Below are 6,079 nucleotides of genomic sequence, written 5' to 3'. Positions count from 1 at the left end.
CTCTGAGGATTTAAACAGGTTTAGGTAAAGCTGACAAATTAATCATGACTCATCGTCTCAGATTAATAGTACATTTACAGATAAACAGAGTTGATGTGTGGAGGATTGGGAAGGATCTGTAATATTAGTAGTACTTGTAAATTGTCTTACAATTAATATATTGTATTTATTTAACACAACATAAACCCAATCCAAAGAATGGGTTTCATTTACCAGGTACCACACTTCCAGATTAATTTAGAATGATGTAAATGATAGCCAATAGTTATATATCAAACAAGGTATGTTTCCCTTTATCCCACCAATTGGGACCAACCACACGACACATTACAGTCTACAGTCTGTGCAGATCACAATATGTGACCCGACTCTCTTCCTCGTCCTCTTCACAGTTAAAAAGCTACAGAGCAGATACCAGAAGATGTATTGGTTCTCCTGTCTTACACCCTGCAGCAGCAGTCTCACTGCATTCGTCACATCTGATGACACTTCACTCGTCCACAGAAATCTAGAAATCAATGTAGCTCAGTGCTGATATTGATAACCGTCTCTATACCTTAAAGGGCTGACATTTAAGAGTGATACGCTTCAGTTTCAGAATCTGACTGTGAGATGTTAAAAGATGAACATGTGATGTGTGGATGGATTTCATTTGAGATGTCTCCAAAGAAAAAGAGAAAATGTCAAAGGTTGAATGAGTTGCAGAAGTGAAAAAAGAACACTTAATCCCACATGACAGAGCCTAGATATGGATAAATATTATTCATTCTAACTGTCCAGTATGAATTCAGGAAACGCAGATACATTTAATACATGAGCTGTCCTAGGGTTGTGCTACATTTATATTATAGGTTGGAAAGTATCTAATCAAATATGTTAATCACTTGTTTATTCATGTACATAAAACATTTTGTATCCTAATTATCTTTTTTTAAATTAAAACATATTTAAGTTTTGTTTATTGCATTACATCCCAATAACACTTTGTGTCCAAGACTATTTGTGGCAGTGAAAAGTGATCTGTGAAACTATCAAAACTATGACGTCACCCTGCATGAACTAGCATCTCTATTCTTAATGTAAGGAAAGGTGTTGATCATGACCGAAAGAACGAGATCGCGGGTACAAGCGTCCAAAATGGGTTTTCTCAGGCGGGTGGCTGGCGTCTCCCTTAGAGACAGGGTGAGAAGCTCGGCCATCCGTCAGAGACTCGGAGTAGAGCCGCTGCTCCTTTGCGTTGAAAGGAGCCAGTTGAGGTGGTTCGGGCATCTAGTAAGGATGCCACCTGGGCGCCTCCCTAGGGAGGTGTTCCAGGCACGTCCAGCTGGGAGGAGACCCCAGAGAAGACCCAGGACTCGGTGGCCTGGGAACGCCTCGGGATCCCCCAGTCGGAGCTGGTGGATGTGGACCGGAAAAGGGATGTGTGAGGTTCCTTACTGGAGCTGCTGCCCCCGCAACCCGACCCCGGATAAGTGGTAAACGATGGATGGATGGAAAGATGTTGATGTTTTGGAGAAACATGAAAAAAATAATTGCACTAACTTATAGTATTTACATGTAACTACCGACCCCAGTGTGTAGGACAATAAAGAAGCAGATGATGGATGGGGAAACATTTTGTTCCTCAAACTGTGACCCTGCAGTATTCAGAATTCATTTTCACTCAGGTTAATGAAACCATTTACTGGGTAGGGAGCAGCTTTAAGTAAGCACTCAGAGAGAAACACTGCCACAGGAAAGTCCAGCATCAAAATGAAACGTCTTCTGTGGGAAACATGACTCATTCTGTAGCTTCGATTGCAGAGGCGGAGCAACAGCTTTGTAAAATGTGTTTGTACAAAAGTTTCTGTTACACAGCAGCATCAAGGAAACTCTGCTGCTGTACAAAACATGTAGTACTCAACTTGATTATTGCAGTTAAGAGTGTTAGGGACAGACAGGCTTCTGTGCTGAAAGGTGTGTTGTAGCCAACCAGGTGCATTAACCAGAGGATCTCTCAAGTTCTCCTTGGGGGTCTCTGGTCAGAAAATCGATGATGTCAGGTACTTTAGGAAATGATGTAGTGAGAGAATTCTTTCTTTGGTAAAATGGACTCAAGAAAATCAATTCTGAATTTGAGCCTCTGAAGTGCAGAGATACATCTCTGTCCAGTAGAATTACTCCCGCCTTCTTCTCTTTGTCCTTTAGGATGCTGAGTTCTTAAAACACTATTGCTCTAAAAATGCTCGACTCCAACAGAGCTCTCTAAAGAAGACAGTAATTTTATTCTTATTAAAACAGTTCAATTTAAATTCAGTGTCCTACAGAGAGGCTGACATTATGAACAATATATAAATATAAAAGCTTGAGCCATGTATGCTTTGTTTGTTTTTCTTGGTGTGAAATGCCATTATGGATAAAAAAATAAATAAAATATATTTGATTCAAATGAATATTCATTGAGATACATTTGCATTTGGTGATATTAAAGTGGAGGTGGTGACACCTGGAGGAGGAGATTTTTCTAATCTCTCTGCCACACTTCATTTATTCTCTAATTAACATTTAATCCAAAGGCTAAAAGGAGCTCAAACTAAATGAAGCATTCAGTGAGGCTCATTTAAAGTCGTCTCCAGGAAGACACAAGAGCATGACATTAACACCCTCACATGTTGAATACTGACCTCAAGCCATTCTCAAACACATTCTGATTGCACATATAATGGCTTCAGACAGTTGTATGTGTTCACCCTGGCTGTCTGTAAGTGTGATTTGGCATAAACGATGCAGGACTTTCTGGAGTTCTCACCATCTCAACATGCTGTAGTGATGAAACATTACCGTTCAAAAGTATTGTAAGATTGTTTGCTGTAATATGGAAATGTAAAAATCACTAAATTCTTGCCACGACCAGAGATAAATAATACAAATGTCTGTATGCTCCTCATCATATTTAACCATCACACATTAAAAAAAGATTCACAGAAATAATCCAACTCCATTATCTAAACATGGGAGATTTATGTTTCCTCTCAGCCCTACAACATGTTGTTCCCTACAGAAGAGTGTGTGTGTGTGTGTGTGTGTGTGTGTGTGTGTGTGTGTGTGTGTGTGTGTGTGTGTGTGTGTGTGTGTGTGACTCTCAGTGAGCTGTCAGTCTACAGGGACTTCAGGCCAGCTCTCCTCTCTGCTCTGATGTTTCCTGACACTTGGGACAGGACCAGCTGCTCCTACTTTACATGATCGCTACAAGCACCTTCCCACCACCCAGCCGACAGCAGGGGTACATGTTTATGTCTGTGTGCATTTATATGTGTGTGTGTCCTCACATCTGCATTCACGCAGGGAGCATGTGAAGTGACTTCAACATGCAAGTCAGGAACCAGTGATAAGTAGCACGGCTTCTACTACACTCATGAAGTTCTGCCACTGTGTGTTTGAGGATTCAATCAGCGTGGCTGTAGAACGATGATCATAAAGAAAGGTCTGTTCCACTGAAGAGCCTGACGTAAAGACTAAGGGGAAGATGGTTTGGACCATATCATGGACTAATTGCTCCATCAATTGCAGCACGCAGCAGCAGAGACAACTGTGAAGAGGCTGGAGTCCATTTAGAGCGGAACAAAATCATTTTGGCTCAAACACAAGTTTTCAATATGTAACAGTGTCTGTGTGTCCGTGCAGAAGTTGTGCATTACTCTTTATGTCTCTGGAGACTACCAAATGTCTTCTCCATTGAAGTTTTGAAAAAAGTTGGATGAACTAAGACAAAACCTCAGTGAGTTCAGCATTTCATTTATATGCTGTGCTGTTGTGCACAACATGCTGTTCCTGTGTCATCACATAAACTAGGACTGACCACTCATTCAGCCATGACAATGATCTACAGTATACATTATAGCCAAATGTGTCAACAACATAGAGATCTGTGTGTCAAGTGTGAAGACTCCAGAGCCTCTGTAATCCACACTACATGGAGGGAAAACTAATGAGACAGAGATGCTCACAGAGACACACATAGAAAAAGGAGCACGAACACACTGAATGGAATATGAACATCATCAGCACAGTGATGAACTCCATCATAGGAGGAGATTTGTTTTAGAGCTGAACACATTAAAGAGCATCCTTGCTGCCTCACTGGGAAGGAGAGGAGACTGATGGTTTTCATACACTGTCACAGTTTCCTCAATGAGAAAGTAATAATGTATGAACTTATCCAGTGAACTAAAACAAGCTAATTAGTACATTTGTGAAAGAAGACTGATGATGGCACGCTGGGAGATGAGGCGACCAAATGCGTGGTCGACATCTTAATCCCTAAACTATCGTGGAATCACATTCAAAAGCTTTTCTGCCAGTCATTGTTCTCAGCTCTGAAAGTCCAGAGCTCTTACAAAGAGAGTGGAAGAGCACAATCCAATATTCCAGGTCCGGACTACGTGCACACAAGTGTGATTCTATCTTCCTTCTGCTTTAGTCTACAGCTCTCGTATGTCTTGAGGGTGTGTTTAACCACACAAGTTGAGAGTGGAGGAAGGTAAAAGAGGGAAGAGCAGAAATAAGTGACGGGTAATAAAAAAGCCATTAAGCTTTAGAATGTGGGGAGTTTCAAGTTGAAGGAAAACAGGCTGCTGCAATCACTGCTTTGTCACAATAAAGTGTTAGCATTTAGCTGCTAGCCCAACCAGGTTAGCTTGTGCATAGTAGTAAATGGAAGAATACAAGTCCTTCCCACTCCTCTCTTCTCCGTCAGCATTTAGGAATTGGGACGTCCTTCAACATGGCGTGTCTCGATCGATTTCCGGGTCAAGTGATGGAGGAGAGAGGACCGAGGAGTCGAGGAGGGACATTAACATGAACCCATGGTGTGACCCAAGTCTTTTATTAAGCACTCCCCTCTCTGGCAGTTAGGAATGTGATTGGCCTGAAGCCACATGACCATAAGCCCAACCCATCTGTATGTGTCTCATTGGCTGATATGTGAGTGGATGTATATGATTGGTGGTCTTCTATATTTTGAATTGTATACCTACCCAATGTCAATGTTATCTGTAATCAGTTTGTTTGATGACACTGATGAAGTCCACTTGCTGAAACATGTTGGTCTGACAATAAAGTTGTTCAGCATAATACAAGTTTGGTGGAGTATTACCAAATGAGTGTGTGGAGACATGACTGAAGGACAACATGAAGCAAGAACTTTTACTAGCTGCACTGGAAAACATATTCAGACAAGCTACACAAAGGTGAGATTTATGCTTTACTGGAAATATTTTCAAAAATAAGACAAACTTCTACAAGGAAAATTGTTTGGCACATATATCGTGGGGAAACTGTATTTTAGGCAAAACAGGACAAACAAAGTTTAAACTTCTAGCAGCAGTTTTGTGTTGCAAGTGCATGGCTTTTACATGGCAGACTCTTTAATATGTTACAGCAGGAAGGTCACAGCTGTAATTAATGACGCTAACGACGGCAGCTTTGATTGATGTTCACCAGTTTCAGGGCTCTGTTAATGTGTATGCTAGCTCACTAGCAATGTTTAACGACACACTACAATGGAATAGATCCATCGTTATTGTTAATGATGACACCAGAGAGAGCTGCTGGGTTTAAGTGGAGTGTGCTTTACAAGCTGTCTCTGTCTAAGAGGTCCAGAGTTACAGTAGAGGGGATTTTGTTTGGACCTTGGGTCTTAAACGGATCTCAAATGTAAATCTGTAAATTGCTGCTATATTGCAACAGTACCTGTGGATAAATCCAGATTTATCCGTTCTCTTTGTGTCTTATCTGTTTCCATCAGTTCTCATTAACCTCCTGTGTCATCCCCTCACATTTACACTGTAAAGTTTGGCAGAAATATCACAGAAAAAAAGCTTTCAAGTTATGAATGGTGATGTCATTTGCATTTATTCTAATTACTGAAATGTGGCTCTCATTGTCTGGGTACAAATACAATTTCAGTACATTACTGACAGTGTTTCTGGTGTATCAACATTTATTTTCCATCTGCAGTTTTCAATTAATGAGCGTTGACATCAGTAGCTGTTTCTGTTTCTGAACCTGCTGTTGTTCCAGACAATGAACACTGAGACAA

The sequence above is a fragment of the Cottoperca gobio genome, chromosome 13, assembly GCF_900634415.1.
Source record: "Cottoperca gobio chromosome 13, fCotGob3.1, whole genome shotgun sequence".
In the NCBI taxonomy this organism is placed as follows: domain Eukaryota; kingdom Metazoa; phylum Chordata; class Actinopteri; order Perciformes; family Bovichtidae; genus Cottoperca; species Cottoperca gobio.
Note: the sequence above shows the minus strand (reverse complement) of the source record.